General features: G+C 35.4%; 1 protein-coding gene and 1 pseudogene across 2 annotated transcripts in view; both read right to left on the reverse strand.

The window, feature by feature from the left end:
* The window catches only part of LOC109215195 (putative late blight resistance protein homolog R1A-3), a 13,300-nt gene extending 7,206 nt beyond the window's left edge, over positions 1 to 6,094 (reverse strand). Inside the window, exons 1-2 of one of the 2 annotated variants that reach the window (XM_019379213.1) lie at positions 5,824 to 6,094; positions 4,647 to 4,753 (exon numbers count right to left, since the gene is read on the reverse strand). The gene's annotated coding sequence lies outside the window, so the exon portion shown is untranslated. Of the gene's footprint in view, positions 1 to 4,646; positions 4,772 to 5,823 lie in introns of both variants that reach the window. The other variant, XM_019379215.1, reaches the window with a different exon arrangement.
* Positions 6,095 to 8,101: 2,007 nt separating this feature from the next.
* On the reverse strand, positions 8,102 to 15,338 carry LOC109215196 (annotated as a pseudogene).
* Between the last annotated feature and the right edge of the window lie 4,919 nt (positions 15,339 to 20,257).

Here is a 20,257-nt window from a genome sequence, read left to right on the forward strand (position 1 = left end):
GGAGAAACATCAAATTAAAGAGTGGCCAGAGAAGCTACACCGTCAATAAATTTGCAGATTTTTCTCTCAAAATTTGTTGTCTTTGAACTTCAGTAAGTAATTCGCTTTGTTCCTATGAATGCCTCTTTTCATGTGAGATTTTTATTCAAACCTTTAATGTTTCGATCAATTGATTTTCATACTCGCTTCATATTATTCAGAAATAATTGGGAATCATTATTTCTTTATTAATTATGCAGCACATCATTTTTTTTATATAAAAATAAATAAATAAAATGTTAACGAATTAATTGGGTATTACTAATTGGCATTAGGTATAGTAATTGGTATCGTTCAAGAATAATAATTTTATTAATTATATAATTAACCTTTTGGAATTTTACTGTATTGAACAAGAAGCAAGATCAGTTAATCCGATCTACGGAGGGGCTAACACTAATATTTGAGAATTAATTGTCACGTAGTTTATAGTTTAGAAAAGAGCAAGGTTGAGATACAATAGACTTTAAACTTCATATGAAATGTAATTGAGGAGGACACGAACTCACTATGTGATGCCTTTGTAATCTTTATGTAACATAATAATAGCTTGGTTGAAGCCTAGTTATGTGAACCTAGTTTTACTACAAATACAGGTGGGGGTAGGACAGACAAGGAAGTAAATCCTTGTGTATTAAATAAAATATAAGAAAATGAAAGAACTTTGCTTTAGGTGGCGGAACTAATCACGTAAAGGAATTTCTTGAGGAAGTGATCCTTTGGCAACTTGGAACATGCATTATACTTGTTAATTCAATCTCTTGTAATGGATAATTCAATAGCGATAAAGCTATGATTGCTCTGCTGAATCAATAGTGAAGAATATGATTTTGGTGAATTCAAAGTAAGGCCACCATGTTATTGGAACAGTGACGAAAAAGATAGGAGCTCGCAACACCATTTTTCGGTATCTTGATGAGATGCGGTTGGATTTATTGCGGATCGAGAATTTATTCTCTTTGGTTGGAGTGAGATCATTGGAGGTCGTTTGGTTGGGCATTAACGAGGTAAGTGAGACTTTAAGCTTTGATACTTGCTTTTCTAAAACCCGTTTTGAAAGTGTGTTTTCTCTGCCTGGTCCATGTGTTGGGATAAGCGTGCGCTTGGCAGAGTCGGTGGTCTCAGACTAGCCGCAAATATATTATTTTATAAAAAAAATACAAATACAAAAAAAAATACATTATTTTATAAGTTGTTTGATAGTGTGATACGGCTGTGCGCCATGAGGTTGAGTCTTATAGTTTAATTCGGCTGTGAGCCATGGTGTTGAGTTTGATACGGCTGTGCGCCAATAATGTTGAGTTTGATACGGATGTGCTCCATGATATTGAGTTTGATACGGCTGTGCGTCATGATGTTGAGTTTGATACGGTTGTGCGCCATGATGTTGAGTATGATACGGCTGTGCGCCATGATGTTGGGGCATTGTGTATGCCTTTGTACATCACCCGAGCATTGTGTATGCTCTGTTACATATTTGAGGCATTATGGTGTCGTTGTGGACTCGTAGGTGTGTTGGTAAATTTCTTTCACTGCAATTATGATAAGTCCTTAGTGGGTATCCTTGTTGGTTAATTCTTAATAACTCTGTTGATACACATATATTAAGTTATTGTGTAATTATCATAGTTACTATATCATTCGTGTTGTAGTGTGTTTGTATTTTCTAACACTTATTCCAGAGGTATTTAAAGTGACGGGTCGAGGATCTTACTGGGTTATATTTACATATAACTCACTCCTTACCTGCATGTCTATGCAGATACTATTGGTGAAGATAGAGTTAATAGCTGACGAGTTCGCTAGAATTGATTCGGTTATTGAGGTGAGCCGCTGCATTGTTCGTGAAGGCTGCCAAAAGAGTCTGTATCATTTATTTATTGATGTCTTTTGTAATTCTCTTAGATGCTCCATGGTCTAGTGTAAAATTTGGACTAGAGTTTTAATGTAATATTTTGAGATACTAGTTGTTCATAATTAATTATCAAATGATTTGGATACTCATAATTAATCAAATATTGCAAGTTAATGGTTAAGGTATGAAAGTATGGTTCGCCTGGCAAGTGGTGTTAGCTAGGCGCCACTCACGTCTAGGGGGTAATTTGGGACGTGACATATGTACCCAACTTAGATCAATTTCCATGATTCCTAACTTGAATCTAGCCCTTAAATTTCGAATTTGTTAGAAAAATTTGGGAAAAAATTGGATAAACTTCATAGACTGAATTATTGGGCTTTGATTGGGTTGTTGGCATCCGATGTGAGAGATTTTTATATGAATAGACTCGTGTGAGTGTACGGATTCTGAAAATATAAATTTCACCCGATTCAGAGACGTGGGCCCGGGGGGCGTTTTGGTTATTTTATATAATTTCGCGTATTAGCTTAGAATTTAATTGTAGAATCAGTTTCTTGAAGTATTATTTACATTATGAAATGGAATTGAATAGATTTGGGTCATTTGGAGTCGGATACTCGTGGCAAGAGCGTGGTTTCTAGTTGATTGAGTCGGTTCGAGGTAAATGGCTTGTCTAACCTTGTGTGAGGGACTTTTTCCCTTAGGATTGATATTGTGGTAATTGAAATGCCTCGTACGTGAGGTTACGAGCGCGTACTTGTGCTAATTGTTGAAAATCCGATTTTTCTTAAAAAAAAAAGCCTTGAATTGTGTTCCTCCTTTCCTTGCTTACACTGTTTGGATATTAAACTTGTTGTAGCTTAGAGAAACATGTCTACTTGACTAAATTGCTCTATCTGTCTTAACTGCCTTAATTGTACTACGTGAATCATGCTAGGTTAGGATTACCTGCTTCACTTTGATATGAAATTGATTAGATTGAATTCTTGTTGTTGCTGTGTATTTACTTTGGGACTACGGAACGGTATTCCGGGAGATCCCCCAACACTTTATTTTGGAACTACGGGACGGTATCTCGGGAGCTCCCCTGTATGTTTACTTTAGGACTACGGAATTGCATTCCGGGAGATCCCCTGCACATTTATGAGTTGGACTACGAGACTGCACCCGGGAGATCCACTGGATATGGTATTTATATTTGGGGACTACAGGACAGTATCCTAGGAGATCCCCGGTTGTTATCTCGGAACTGAGTTATGTCTTTTACTGTATTTTACTTGCCTTTGTAATAGTTGTTGTTGTCCTTTATATCATGTGTTATTTAATTACACTGTCATTTCACACTGTTAAACCTGTATCTTATTTAACCTCAGTAGGGCCCTGACCTTCCTCGTCACTACCCAACCGAGGTTAGGCTTGGCACTTACTGAGTACCGCTGTGGTGTACCCATGCCCTTTCTGCGCATGTTTTTCATGTGCAGATCCAGGTACTTCTGCACAGGCTTACCATCCTTGAGGCAGAGAGTGCTTTTGGAGACTTCGAGGTACATATGCCGCGTCCGCAGACCGAAGAGTCTCCATCTTTATTCTATCTTGTAGTATTTGCCCTTCTATCATACTGTTGATATAGACAGTCCGGAGTTAGAGCATTTTACTATATTTCTCTGAGCTTGTGTTCCCGTGAGTTTCCGGGTTTTGGGGTAGTGATGTAGAAGTTTTTGATATATTGTGCTGTATTTGCCGAGCGGCATTCTATATTCCGTTCCTTTTAGTTATTTTGTATTTTGATTTATACTTCCGCAAGTTTTGATTTGTTTACCGCACTTGTTAGGCTTACCTAGTCGTAGAGACTAGGTGCCGTCATGACAGTTCACGGAGGGTGAACTGAGGTCGTGACAATACCCCACTTGTAAGATTACACTGGGTCTGAACAAAGCGGATGGGCTACAAAAACTATGGGAGTACTGTACTTCAGCTTGAGCCTATGGTTGTCTTGTTGAATTTCCCTCTCTAAAACAATTTGTAACACTTGTTGTCAAGTTGATTGCAGTAGATTGTTGCCAATTTTGCTAATATTTCAGCATATAAAAGATTTTCATCTTGTAGTTAGTTGGTACGTATCAAGAAAATAATTTATTCATCTTAATTTTTAAATCATCGAAATATTAATCAAGGTCAAACATCGAATGGTTGGAGCAATTATTTTGATGAATAATAACTTTTTGTGCAATTAGACCGTCACACCAGAAATGTCAATCATAATCACACACATGTCTAGACACGAAATCATATCCAACATAACTATTAATATTTAAAAGAAGTTTATAAGATTATAAACTTATTTCCAACTCTTGACCTTTGATTATATTGAACAAATATAGCTACCACAAACAGAGACAAAATAAGCAATTTTTCAGCATCGGAGACATAATTAAACTAATAAACCCGTGTACCTGAAGAGAATGCATAATCACATAGTCTGAACCAGAATAACGAAAACAAGACAAAAGAAACATCAGGAGCTGGAAATGTTTCTACATTTGTGTATCAGCACAAGGTCATTTACTTACTACAGAAGAGCATTTCAACATCTTATGTCATTGTGTTGCTAATTAAGAAAATAGAACAAAAAGATCTCATCTTGCAAAACAAAACAGAAGATGAAATCACAGCAAACAGATGCGTAAAATCCCAATCAAAACACAAAACAGATGAAGCATAACCTCAAGGAGGCAAATAAGGAACAAACCTGAGCAGCTTTGATTTGTAGGCAGCGAGAGCTCTGAGAAACCTCCAAATTATGTTCAGCACCAATCTTGAACTTGGCCAAATATCGGGGATAATCTCCTTTGAATTCTTTTCGGGTTTAAAACACTAATTAGAATCACCAGACGGAATTCAGAAAGAAAGCTATGTGAAAGAATTTTACGTGATTGGCTAAAGACAACTTGGAAGGAGAACAAATAGAGATTGACAATTCCAAGATTTGAATACAATTCATTGACTTGTGAAGTCTTTTTTAATACCCATTATCATCTTAGTCTTTGTAATTAATTGTGAAAATTATATACATGTCCCTTGTTTTGAGTTCTGGCCTATAATATTATATACTCCACTTGTCTTGAGATTTGTTTAAACATTTAACACCAAAGCACCAGCAAAACATATTAACTATTTTAATAGTTATATACATGTCAATCAATAGAATCAAAATTAACTTCAACAAGACTTATAGTTAGTTAGTACATACATGAACAGAAAACTTATGTTTCTTTTTTCAACTCATGATGAGACATATAGATTATGCGTAGAATGAATTACTTTTCCCTTTTTCTCGATTTATAAATCAAATCAAACCAACATAAAGACGCTTTTTTCAATTTTTTTATTTTATTTTTCCAATCACAGCATGTTTTACGTGAAGTTCCTAAACTATATTGAGATATATGTGAAGAATGGGGAAGAAAATAAGCGCCGGCATTCAGAAATATATGTGAGAGAAGTTGAAGTAACTGGCTAAAGACAACTTGAAACAACAACAAGAAATTCCATGATTAACATACAATTCATTGACTTCTGAATTGAAGTCTTTTTATTACTGATAGTTATCTTAGTCATTGTAATCAATTCTGAATATAATATATATATATATATATATATATATATATATATATATATATATGAAAGAATTAACCACTTCGTTTCAAATTAAATGAGGTAGTTTGACTCGGACTTTTGAAATTTGTGGTCGGGGTAAAACTATCGAAAATAGAACAAAAAGATCTCATCTTGCAAATCAAAACAGAAGACCTGCCGATACCAATACAAATTGGGATGCTCACATCGCAGCAAACAGATCCGTAAAATCCCAATCAAAACACAAAACAGATGAAGCATAACCTCAATGAGGCAAATAAGAAACAAACCTGAGCAGCTTTGTTGGCAGTGAGAGCTCTCGGAAACCTCCAAATTATGTTCAGCACCGGTCTTGAACTCGGCCAAGTATTGGGGATAACTTCCTTTGAATTTTTAATATACAGATTGAGAATTCCAAGATAAAATTATAATTCATTGACTTCTGAAGCCTTTTTTAGTACCCATTATCATCTTAGTCTTTGTAATCAATTATGAAAATAATATACAATGTCCCTTGTTTTGAGAGCTGGCCAGCCTGTAATATTATATGCTTCACCTGTCTTGTTTTGAGAGCTGGCTTATAATATGCTTATAATATTATAATATTATAATATTTTGACACAGTTATCCATAAGAACAAAACTATTTACCCTTGTCTATCTGTTTGTTTTTCTATCCATAAATTAATTATATTTCCTACCCATAATAGTTTTTGTAGGAATTTTTTCTTTATTCTTCAATTTTTTTTATTTCTATGCTTTTTTTCTTTCTTTTTTTTCTTTTCTCCTTTTCTTTTTTCTAGTTTTCTTCTTATTTTTATTTTTTCCTTTTCTAATTTCATTTAACTTCTTTTTTTATATTCTTTTTTTCATAATCTAATTTCATTTATTGTTTTCACTATTTTTTATTATTCTTTTTTTAATATTATTACTAAATCAAAATCAAATTGTGTACCAATTAAATGTAGCTAATATAATCAAAAAATATTAACTAACATATGATACTAGTATAGTATATAGCTATACCAACAAGGTATACAATTGTACGCAAAGAGTTAAAAAAATTTAATTTAATTATTAAACTGAAATAATATCAGTTATCAATAAAAAATTTAAAAAAATCTAAAAGGATCTAGTATATCGTTACATTATATAGCATACTATAATATTTTATTTTATTTTTGCATTTTCAATTTGCCCCTCACGCTGGGTAAAAACATAAAGCAAATTAAAAGGGAAAAGGCAAGTGAATTTACGGGTAATAAGTATAATATTATAGTATATTGTATACTATACAACATATTGTTACAGTATATTGCATATTATAGTATACTATAATAATATATTGTATACTATAACAGTATACTGTTGCAGTATAACTATATACTCCTATAGCATATTGTATACTGTTATGTAACTGTGTTCTTCTTTGATTGTTACAATATACTGCTGCAGTATATTGTAAATTATAATAGTATACTGTTGCAGTATAGCTATATACTCTTACAGCATATTGTATACCGTAGCAGTATACTATTAGGTAGCTGTGTTCTTTTTCGATTTTCAGCTGAAATTTCCAGCTCAATCACCTCAAATCAGCTCCAAATGCTATCAAATTTCAGTATGAACTTCCAGAAGGTATTATAAGCAATATTTAACAACACCCACTTTGAATCAAACAAGAAATCTACAAAATAAAAATTTTAAGCTAAGGCAAGAGCAAGAGTTAGGGAAAGAATAATCAAGAAAAGTGAAGCAGAACTGAAACTAGCCAGAGCTCAACTTCTCAGATAATCAGATCTAATTTCTTTTTGAAGAAGGATATAAGGGAAATGGATGAACAATTTTGTAAGAACAAATTACAAGTAACTCAAGAAATAGCAAACAAGAAAACAATTCAAGGATCTTGAGTTACTAAAATTAAGACCAAGCCTTCTTTAATCTTGGGTCTTCACCCAATTTCTCTGCTCCTATAGAGTCATCAACTACCTACTAGGGGTAACTTAAAGTTGTGCCCTCGTCCAAATTCTCAGTGTAGAAAGGTAATATAGCTTCTCATGCGGCCTTGGCTGGTGATATGAATCTGATTTGCATAAATGGATGTTTCTACTCTTGACTTTTCCACCTTCTGGTACCGATCTATCTATTATTAATAACAACAAATCAAGCCAAAAATCCAAAGAAGCAACCTAGAATGAACAATGCCAATCACATTTTCACAAGGTCTTTATCTTGAAAACAAGCATAAAAAAGAACTTCCACTATTACAACGACTTTCACCTCTATCACACAAATCAAAACCCAAACATCATCTTTATAAATTCACAACCAATTACACAAAGATGAAAGAAAGAAAAAAAGAATAGCGACATTCTTTTGCACGTTTCTCTCAATCAATCCTCATAATATGGCCAAACAAGGAAGACAACTAGGTCACAGAGCAGCTCCACATTCAACCAGATTTCAGTCATTATGAGGAAATCAAAAGCACCGTATTTAGAAGAAAAGAGGAAACTTGAACCCAAACTCCCACATTCAACAAAATTTATCAAAAACAGAGAAAACCCAATTCAGCAACACCAAAACAAATCAAAGCAAGCAAAAACAACTACATAACTAATAGAGGAAATTAGAAACCAAACTTCAACATTCAGCAAACTTTCCCTAAACCAAATAAAATCTAATTTAGCAAAAACCAAAATAAAGAAAATACCCGGCGATAAGGCGATAACCAGCCTCATATCGCCCCTGATGCCGACCAGTCCGAGCCACCAATTCAGACATTTATGTTCCCAAAGAAAACAAAAAAAAATTACTAAAATAAATCTGCTAGTCTTATCACAATCCTCGGCTAAATCCAATGTAACAAAAAGCCTTTAACCATTCTTGAACTTTCCCTTTTCTTGTAAAATTCCCTCTGTGTTGTACTCAACCCGTTTCTCCTTCATAAACGGCCATAATAATTGCTCCATTTCCTTTGTTTGTGAAAGTTTTGAAAGGAAGAAAAAAACAAAGGTAATGTAGGTAAAGAATAAGCGGGTAAATAGTTTGGAACGCATGGGTAGGAGTAGTAAATAGTTTGGGCGTGAGCATTAAAGGGTAAATAGTTTAGAATTAATGGGTATAAAGTGAGATTTTCTCATTATATATTCCACTTGTCTTGATATTTGTTTAAACGTTTAACATCAAATCACCAGCAAAACATTTTAAATACTTCAATAGTTATATAGATGTCAATCAATAGAATCAAATTAACTTCAACAAGACTTATCTCTAACTAATTACTACATACTTGAACAGAAAACTTGAGTTTCATTTTGCACCTAATGATGAGATATATGTAGAATGAAATTATTTTACATTTTTCTTGGTCTATAAGTCAAATCAAACCAACATAGAGTTCATTTTTCAACGTAGATATTCATTTTGATATTCTCGATTTTTCCCAATAACAGCATGTTGACGTGAAGTTCCTAAAAAAGATTGAGAAATAGATGAAAAGTGGAGAAAAAAGTAAGCGCTGGGATTCAGAAAGATCTGGGAGCGAGTTGAAGTAATTGGCTTTAGCACAACTTGAAAGGCCACCAACAGAAAGAAGAATAAAATAGAGATTAAAATACAGTTCATTGACTTGTGAAGTATTTTTAAAACTCATTATCATCTTAGTCTTTGTAATCAATTGTGAAAAATTATATACACCTCTCTGGCCTATAATATTATATACTCCACTTGTCTTGGGATTCTTCTTCTTCATTTTTCCTTTTCTTTTTTTGGTCAAAACTTGTATTGAGAAGTTGAAGTAATTGGCTAACGAAAACTTGAAAAGCCACTGATAGAAAGGTATTATATCAAATGAGTTTGCTTTTTAAACTAAATAAAATCGACTTCACAAATTATACCATTGAGTCTGACCTGTTTAGGTTTGTCATCTTCTCTTGATTAATTTTCTTCAAACCCCTTCCTCAACAATGATGCAGCTTTAAAAAACAGCAGATACATCATCAACATTCAAAATTCAGTACCAGCAACATTAAATCAGCTTTAAAACCCAGCAATTACAGCACGAGCAGCAAATTCCAGCACCAACGGCATTTAACCAGCTTAACATACCAGCAATGACAACAATAATTTCAGCAAGCAGTAAATCAGAACAGCACCATGAAAACTGTTCAGAGAATAGTTCACAATTAGCAGCAGATATACTGTTTACCAAAGAAAAAGAAAAAAACCAGAATATACCAGAAATACATATCCCAACGCACCCTTTAATTTGAACTCTAGTGTAAGTAAGAGGAAGGAGAAAAATTCAACTTTGAATCCAACAGTTAAATTGACATTAACCAGAGAGCAGTTAATTTGAACAGTTAATCTAGAAGCACCAACAACTTTTTAAAATTTTACTGATATCCTTTTAAACAAGGTTGTTTCCTAAAACCAAAATTAAAAAGCCTTAGATTGGAAATACAATTGTTTTCCAAAAAAACAAATCCAAAACAGATTTTATCAAAACAAAACCTGAAACCATATTGCTATGATGTGAGGCAAAGCTTCTATTATTGCACGAGTAATCCATTGGTTAAAAGGTTAGAATTTGAAATCCTATGTAACATCTATTATTCAGTTAGGTTCTTGTATCAATTGTAATGAATGTGAGGCAAAAAGTACAGAAGCTTGCTTTTGCCAAATGTTATAATGATCAAGAGGTTAAACTATAGTGTTAAATCTACTGTTCAGTTAGGTTCCCTCTTCCTGTCTAAATCTGTAAAATAAAAACTACAGATACTAAAACTTGGTGTTTATTGGAATCTTGGACCAAAATGATAACTCATACTGTAGCATTTTTCTTGTAACGTTTCAAATAGGACTATATACTTCTGGCGCTGACGAGAAATATTGATTCAGTTCTATATTAGGGGCTTAAGACTTGGCTTGTGAATATTGGATTAGCAAGATGATTACGATGATCCTTGCATTCCCCTAATTTGGTCTGTTTAATCTGCTATTGTACCTGGTATTTTCATTCCCAAGTTGTCATTTTAGTGCTATTAATACCCCTTCTATTTACCTTTATAGACTACCATTATATGCACACCTATTCCAAGTTAGGCTAATTATCAGAATGATTGATCTAACTGTTGTTAATTTTTGGAATAAGCATCTGCTAATAGGAGATGAGATTGGAACTTGCTACTTTCATGCTTTGCTGTAACTGGAGATTATATCTGCAAGACTGCAACAAAAGAGTCACAACTCACAAGCTTTATAAGAATCTAATACATTAGATCTGAGACCTCTTTCAGAATTCCATATTTAAACAAAAGAGTCACAAGCTTTAGAAGATGAGAATATACTGAAATTTCTGCTAACATATGCAGTTTTATCACTGCTTGATCACACACTAGGATTTTCCACTTTAGCTTTGCATGGTATGTAATGGCCAGATTTTCCTTGACCATTCTAACAAAGTTCTCAATTGGAAAGTAATGTAGCTGTTTAGATAGTTCCACATTCCTTTTCCATTACATTTTCTTTTTGAATGAAACTATAGAAGAGCAACAAATGGTAGGCATGATATTTTAACACAAGTTACCAAAAAACAGGTTCACTTTATACCATACTGGGAATCAAAAGTTAGTGATTCAAAAGGGAAGTTTGGAAAAGAAACAGCTGAAAGAAGGCAAAAAAGCCTGAGGATCAATCCATCATTTGAAACCTCAACAGGTTGATATGCTAGCTAGTAAATCATATGCTGACCTTCCTTTGTATGCGCTCTGCAAATATGATTATACAGGTTAAAGTAACAGGAAAAAAATATACTGGAAGAAACTTAATGTATAAAAGAAGTTAATAAGTTAGTATATACGTACCGAGATTTGACTGGTCATAAGAACGTAAGTTGACCGCATTCAACTTTACCTCAAGCTTGTCTTCTCCCGTCATTTCTGCAACATATTGCTTAACCTTTATGGCTGAATCTACAAGTTGACGGTTCCCAACCAGGTAGATGGACTTTAATGAAGCAATATCACCAAAACTGTCCGGGATCTCCATAAGCTCATAACACCATCGTATTTGTAATTCCTCGAGGAGGAAAAAGGATTCCTCTCCAACCTGCCATTCAGAAAAAGACACTGATTCCAGTTTCAGCGATCTGAGATTCTCGAAGGTGACTTCTTCCATGTTCCATTCTTTCCCCTCGATGATTGCGTTTCTTAGATGCAGGATTTGAAGGTTGGGTAGTCTCGCAATTCCTGACAATGAATCGGATGAAAGATCAAACCCCTTCAAGTCCAATTCTTTCAAGCTCAAAGGGAAGTGAAAATCCCATTGATGTGCATGTGAACACTTAGGACACTGAAACCATGCGGAGACTTCTTCAAGTTCATTAAGGACATCCAATCTTGGAAAATAAATCTCCTCTGAACAATCCCATGGTCCGCTAATTTCGCATGTAAGGCTTCGAAGATTAGGAAACCTTTTGAAAATATCCTCTGTGTCATCCAAACAGGAAAACCTGAACTTATCTAAAATTCTCAAATTCTCTAACTTCCAGTCCTCTTCTAACACTTTTGGTTCACCGTCATCATCCCAATCAAAGAAAGTACAACTATCAATGCTAACACGTCGTAGCTTTGCTAGACTCCAAATGCTAGGTGATACTACCATCGTTGATCCCCAATTTTCCACCACCAGAGTTTCTAGATTACATAGGTTTGAAAATGACGGAGGGAGAGCTTCTGTCTCCGTCCAAATGTTTAAACACCTCAAATGAAAAAGCATGCCTATTTCATTTAGCAAGGAATCTGTCAATCTTATGTTGCGTAGCTCCAACCTTTTAAGAAGCCTCAAGTGTCGTAGGTGACAGCTGTAGGAAAGACGAGTGTCCTTCCCATCTTCCACGATTACCTTCAACGAGAGGAGGTGCTTAACATAAGGATTTTTCTTTTCTGGATTGAACAGGACAACATTTTCATCCGGATGATCATAATGAATGGTCATTCCACGTGGCATCAGATCAGAAGAAGACAATGGAGCACTTAAATTTGTGAAGTCAAACAAGTTTTCCTTTCTAGCTTTTATGGAACAAAAATCATGCACAAGATCATGGATTTTGCAACTCTGGCCCCAACCTCTCTCACTGAAAGTTATTACCAAGCTACTGGAAATTAACTCATCCACATAAACCTCCAGTACTTCTTCCACACTCATCATCTCAATTAGTTCCACAAGTCCTTCGGCACTCCATAAAGCTTTCAATTCAGAAATTTCAATATCTTCGTCCTTTGGATAGCTTGCAAGGTAAATCAAGCAAGGCTTAAGGCGATCTGGTAAATGGTCATAACTTAATTGTACAACCTTCATCACTTCTTCTTCATCCTTAAAAATAAAGGAATTCAAGTTATTTAGAACTTCAAGCCACGAAGCCTCTTTCTTTTCCTTCCTTGCAATGACTCCACCGATCAGATCAAGTACCAAAGGAAGCCCATCACACGTTCGAGCTATTTTTTGTCCAACATCCTTTAGTTCATCAGGGCAGTGTTCTTCTCCGAATACCCTTTTCTCTAATAACTCCCAGCTTTCTTCTGGTCTTAGCAATCGAAGGTTAAGAGGATCAGAGTGGCGTTTTCCATGCAAAGCCACATCCTTTTTTCGGCTAGTTAAAATAACTCTGCTTCCTTCTTAAGTATAGGAAAAGGCATTATTAACTCATCCCATGTTGCAGTATCCCACAAGTCATCCAAGACAATAAGGTACCTCTTTCCAAACAGTTGCTTCCGTAGCTTATCAGCAACGTCATCATCTATGTCATCCTCACTGAATCTTTTTTTCAGACCAACAACTTGATTATAAATTTTCTGCAACAACTTTTTCACATTGCGCTCTTGGTCAACTGTGCACCAAGCACGAACGTCAAAATGAGCAACAACAGATATATCATTATATATTTTGTAAGCCAAAGTAGTTTTTCCTAGCCCTGGCATACCAATTAAGGAAATGACATCTTCTTTACCTGGTTCACTGGTGAGCTTCCTAATTATCCACTCTGTCTCCTCCTTAAAACCTACAATTATTTGGCCAGCTGTTGATGATTTTCTTTCCACCAACTTGTTAAGAGAGTTCACAGCTATAAGACCCTTGTTCTTGGAGATCTTCTCTAGTACCTCTTTTTTTATGCGCTTGATCTTTTCTACGGCAGCAGGAAGTAAGAAGATAAGCTGCAAGAGACCATGGTCTCTGACAAGAATTGATTTAATTGCATGTTCTGCTTCATATGCCACATCCAGAACACGAGTCCAAAGATCTCTATTCAATTCTTGCTCAACGTTCCCAAAGATCGATCTTATAAATTCTAAGTCTTCTTTCACTAGCCCAATTTCTTTCTTTATCAAAGCAACTGAACAAACATTAGAATTGAGCAAGTCATTTAATTTTTTGAGTAGAAGAGTCATGAAGAGTGGTCCGTCACTCGTGGGGAAGCAGAGTTGAGATGAGTCAGCAGGGGTTTTTAGGAAAACATGTTTGAGATCTTCCTTCATGAGTTCAATACTTTCCAACAAGTCTAGAGATGCACAATTAGTTTCATTCATATTCTCTTCATTCCTTGAGCTATCTTCTAAGTTGTGAACAAGAACGGATATCTCCATGGTAAGTGCTCCAACACGTGTTAAGAAACCAGAGAAGTGCTCCTTGGGCACATCTGTGAGAATAATCAATAGGAACTCTATTATGATATGAATGTTTCGAGCGGAAGTGCTAGCAGTAAGAACAGCTACCATGTGTCCTTGTAGAAGAATTAGATATTCTCTGAGAATGCCTGGAGAGGCTTCTATGAGATGCTTAATGAAGCGTCCAACTTCTGCTGACTTTGAAGCTTTCAAATATGTGGAACATATGTGCATAACCTCCAGTTCAACAGGAATAATCTTCAAAAATAGATGAACTATCATGGAATTGACTTGATAGAGTATTTCATCAGAATCATCTGTTTCATGAGGTTCAGCTGTTTCATCAGAATCATATATTTCATCAGAATCGTCTGCTTCATCTATTTCATCAAGTTGACAAGACAAAAGGTCAAAACAGAAGTGTAGCCATAAGTTGAAACTGAGGTAAGACATATTCAACTGTCTCATGCTCAACATAACCATTTACTTTCAGCACAAGAAAATCTCTTAAATTTCCACATATATCCCGGAGAAGCTCATATTGAGTCATTAATGGCAAAATCAGCTCGGCACAACACTTGGGGAGATCACGGAGATTCACAAGGAGGGCGTCCAAAAGTTCAACCAACTGTGCCTCAGTCATGGTGGCACTTGATTCAGGATAATGATGTGAGCTGATATAACTTTTGATATTTTCCAGGACGTGAGGAACAACATGGTCCATATCATATTTAACCAACAAGTCATCTCCACTCTGATAGAAAACTGTCTGAACCATATCATCAACCTGTTGTGCTTCCCGAGACATTTTGGCATTAAAACCATCCAAATTGGAATAAGAAAGCTGAAGAAATGTTGACATAAATGTCAGCTCCAATTTCAGCTTTTCAATTTGATCCATGTCAAGAGCAATTTGATCTTCTTCATTCTTTAACCTCTCTATGAAAACCAGAAGATTTACAATGTCCTTGCGAAGTACAGCAGATGACATCTGCCAAAAGACCAAATCTTATATCAACCTTATTAACGCTACATATGCACTCTAAATTAACAGGCAGCTAAAATAACTGTAGAGAGCTACATATGCACTCTAAATTAACAGGCAGCTAACATAACTGTAGAGGTCCTTCTTCAAATAGCCTACTGGATAATCTACATGTTTATCCTGTCGTTACATCTTATATCACAAAGCAAGCATGTCAAAAGAAAATGGTTTACTTTGTATACGTTATTTACTCAAAATAAGAGTGAACCAAGTTCGACGTCAAACAGAAAAAAAAACTATTTTCCAATTTTTCTTTCTGAACCTTTGTACGATCGAGGTTCTACTGCTCTGGCCATCCAAAAAACAGTAAGTTACTCAAGCGTCAGAAAAGATTTTATGCTATTTGATAGATTATATTACAGAGTAGACACTAGAGAAGGATGGATGATTTAGTAAAGACTTCCTTAAACTATTTTCTTGGAGAAAGAGGTGAAAAGAGGTAATTGGCAAACATGTAATACAACATCTTGCACATTATAACTAACGAGGATCAATAAGCTTTATATTGTTTATATAGAATTTTTTTGCTTTAAATATAAAAATGTGACTTAACTCCACTATACTTGCTCATATTGCCGGCAATAAACGCGATTAAAGGAAGGGGGTCGCGGTAGGCTGACAACTAGTGTAGCCCCTGATTTCACTCTTTCTGATTTCAAGCTACTTGCCTCTAATGTTTATTTGTCCAATGGCCTCACTGCTGGCTATCACTCTATTAAAATGATGGGCAACTGGCGGAGAATTACCCATATTTTAGTACGAGCACAGCAGAAATTGCTCATACCTTTAAGACTTTGGCATTCGCTTGTCACCCGTGATACGAAAAGACTGACCTCAATAACGTGCACAATCATACCTTAGTTCAGGATCTACATACGAGTATGTAGGAGGAGAAAAACTGGTCAATTTATGATGAATCGTTGCATTATAGAATATATTGAGCTAAATGAACGAGGTGATTAGTGAAGATTCATAGAGCCTACCCCAACTTGTTTGGGATTGAGATAGCAGTAGTTGTTGTATAAAACTTGATTAGCTCAAATTTGTGACTATTCACACAAATAGTAGCAATAACGTGGACGGGTAAGGCCAAAATAAGTTCGTACACATGAAAAATAATTGAGAATGAACAAGAATATTGTTTGAGATCTTAGTTTCCCAAATCCAATATTTCGTCTCGGTTTAATTAATTGAATGAATCTCTCAGTTTAGGGCTTTTCCACTCAAACCCTTCATAGAAATTGCAAGAGTTGTTAGTAAAGGGGAATGGTAAACATGTGAATGGCTTAATAGTGTTGGAGCCTGGTCCTACCCTGCAGCTACAAAAGACTGAGTGCTTGACTAATTCTTTGACCAGCTATGAAGAGTAAATGTTTCTCTGTAGTATGAAAGATTAGACTCATTGAAAAAATTTAGTTGTTTCAAGAATGTAAAAGTTGATTGTGAATTAGACTGTTTTAATCATTGTAATGCATCCCCCTTGTCTAAACAAACTAGCTTACACTTCACTGTTTTATTATCATAAAAAATATTCGATTGGAAAAGTACTTATTTCGTCTTACAATGATTTTTAACATTTTTGTTAGATAGTGGTATGCTTATTTATTATTACTACTACTACTTACTACATCTGAGTAAGAATTTTTTTTTATTCTATCTAATATCGCGATGTTAATATTCTAAAATGTGTTACTTAGTCCGGATGTTCACCTGACAAATATTTTTACGCCTTAGCAAGTAATAAATATTCTACCAAAAAAGATGCCATTATCAGATTATGAACCTCTAAACAGCAATTCCCAAAAGATATGAATAACATTATATTGTGATGAAGATTATGTGGATAATCATCCAATTTTATGTATTAGTTTTAATATGATAACTATTCTATGACATACCAATGAGTTGCTTGCTTCCCTTTCTCTCCTTCTCCTTCTTTTTCTTTTCCTCTTTCCATATATGTAATCTTCACTACTCAAGTCAAAGTAGCTTCTCCTTCCCTTCCTCTCAAGTTCTCAAGATCTGATATATATATAAAGTACATAAACCTTTATATGGAGAAAGAAGTGAAAGAAGTAGAAACTGAAGGACGAAGCATAAAGCATACACCAGGAAACAGTTTACTGCAGATATAGCCAGACATCTCAAAATAAAAAAAGTTGATTGACCATTGTACTCTCAGCCCAATTACCAAAATAGAAATAGCAGTACTGTACTTCAGCCTGAGCCCAAAATTTGTAAAGCTTGTTTCAAGTTGATTGCATAGGGTTTTTGTTAATTTTTTAATATTTTAACAGTGTTATATAAAAGGGCAGCCCGGTGAACAAAGCATCTCGGTTCACACAGGGTTCGTGGAAGGGCGGGTGTGATGTAGGCAGTCTACCAATTGTAGTAGTGTTATATATTAGAAAAAATATACACATTAAGTTTTCTGTTCTTTAACTATTGATCAAGGTCAAACATCGAATGTTGTGTAAATAGCAATTATTTTGAAGAACATTAACTTTATATGCAATTAGTCTCTAACCAGAAATGACAATCTTAATTACACATAACAGCTGTTAATTTTTTAGGAAGGAACTTATAAGATTAAGAAGAAAATATAACACCCAACTATTTAGGAACAAAACACATCATAGCTGCCATCTCTTAAAGTCAACACCAGAAAATTTCCCCGGCTTTTCTACTGGTGGCATAGCCGTTGCAGGTGCAGTAGGAGGGCTAGGACCTGGCATCCCCGAAACTGTGTTAGCAGTAACAGTCACAACATGATCAATTTGTTCCTCTCCGTTAGCCATTTCTGTCAATATGACACAAACAGATTCAGTAAATGGTGAAGTATTTAATCCTTCAACCCAAGACCACACAGTGAAGATATTATTCTTCAAACTGATTAGGAGTAGAAAACCACGAAGGTTTTAGTCTCCTCAGTCACTTTGAAAATCAGAACAACGACGACGACGGCGCGAGGCCCCTTCCTCTTAGCTCCTTTTACGAGCTTAAGGAAGTGCTTCTATATTTAAACCCAACAAAATACTTGTCTTTAACCAATGAGGGACAAAGTGCAAAAGCCAAAGTTGCCTTTTCACCTTCTTCCCTCATTTTCCATTCACACTACCACTTCAACCCCAACAGCGACGCATACTTTTAGTTTGCAGAGAAGAAAGGGAAGGAGCAGTGGTAGCTGAATGCCCCTCATCAGCATGTCTATGTCCAGAATGTGTTGTCTCTATTATAGTTGCCTCAGCTTCACTGGTGACTGCCACTTCAATCGCTCGGTGAATCTTCTCCTAAAAAATAGGCTCAGCACCCTCAAAGAACAGAAGCAATCGAACCTGAAATATTTTTCATGAACGTCTCATCCTCATCCTCTCGATCAGAGATGACTTCTAGTCGTGGATGGCGTTAGACAAGATTTAACTTCTTTTCTGTATTTCATGCACTGTACACATATAAGCTGAAGTTTGGACTCCACAATTTCCTCTATTCTTTTCACAACCACAGAGCACTCTACTCGCACAGGTTCAGCTCTAACAGGATGCTCACCAGCCCCATCCTTTCACAAATTCAACTCGGACTTGTGAAGTACAAGTACCACTCTATCAGTATCAAGCTCCTTCATACCATACTTCCGAAAAATTTCTGTGATCAAACATGGGTAATAACAGTCCATAACCTAGATGTGTGGTATAGCCAAGAACTTCACTTCGAATCACTTTCCCAAGGTTGACGTTTCATATCAGTCATAAGGGCATTGATCAACATGACACGATCCTAGGTGACTCTGTTAGATTGGGACCAGGGGCACATGCGATCAAGTATCAACATCAACCAAACACGGGTTTAGCTTTCAAGAACCGCCTAGCAAATCATTTTAGGAAGTGTTTTTGCTTGCATTCCACTATGACTTTGAACTCAGAGAGAGAACCTTTCCAATTAGCTTACTTGGACTTGCCGCAAAAATTCTTAAACTCCACTTGTTCAATGTTCTCCAACCTCAAGTACTCATCTGTCACCTTACTAATAAGATCAATGTTAACCCCGTGATGCAGACAATAGATTTTGGATGACTTCAGTCTGTGGTGCCCTTTTTGGCCTTTTCGTAGCTTTAGATGATTAAAGTATAATTTCAGCTGAAGGTGCCCAGTTGAGTTCCTCATTGGAATCTGCTTCATCCCTCAAGCCATTTCAGAAAGATGAAAATCACAGCAATGGGAAGACTTCATCCCTAGTCATCAAAGAAATAAACTCAAACATATAACAATATCCTTAATGATCACTCAGCGAATCAGTAGCATGGTATGATGAGCACCAGGGGCGGATTTAGGGGCGGAAGGGGGTCACCCGAACCCCCTTCACCGAAAAATATATAAGGCAAAATCCAGTTTGTACCTTGATATATTATATTTTAAATCCCCATAACAAAACACAAAAGGAGTTCAAAATATTTGTTAGGTTGTTGGTTCAATTTCCACTAGCCATAATTTTTTTAATTATTTAACTTTTTTCTTTTTTGAAACCCTTAACGTAAATGCTACTTCCGCCACTGGTGAGCTCTCCACAGAGCCTCTAAGTCAACCATCATTAACATAAAGGATCACGAAATTTTAACAATATGCCCTTGCTAATGTTCTATTATTTACAACACTGAAGCAGCAAATTGATAACTTGTAGAAGATATTATCTTTGGCTTATTCAAAATTCCCCCGCAAACACAGTATATTCAGACCCACACAATGTAATGTACTAATAATTTGGAAAAGGAATTTGGGAAGGAGATTTTTATCGAATCAAGCATATTTACAAGCAAATCATATGAATCGAATTAACTAGCTAAGAACAAAAGCTTCCTAATCTCCATTGAATCCATGCAATTTACCTATAGATTAATGGAAGTTAGTTAGAAGAGAGGTTGAAGAAGAGAATGAAGGAATTAGAGAGACAATAGAGAGAGGATAACAGAATTGTACCGGTTCATAACTGCCCAATTTGCTAGGCCCAATTCGGTTATAAG

This window comes from Nicotiana attenuata, unplaced genomic scaffold, assembly GCF_001879085.1.
Source record: "Nicotiana attenuata strain UT unplaced genomic scaffold, NIATTr2, whole genome shotgun sequence".
Taxonomy (NCBI): domain Eukaryota; kingdom Viridiplantae; phylum Streptophyta; class Magnoliopsida; order Solanales; family Solanaceae; genus Nicotiana; species Nicotiana attenuata.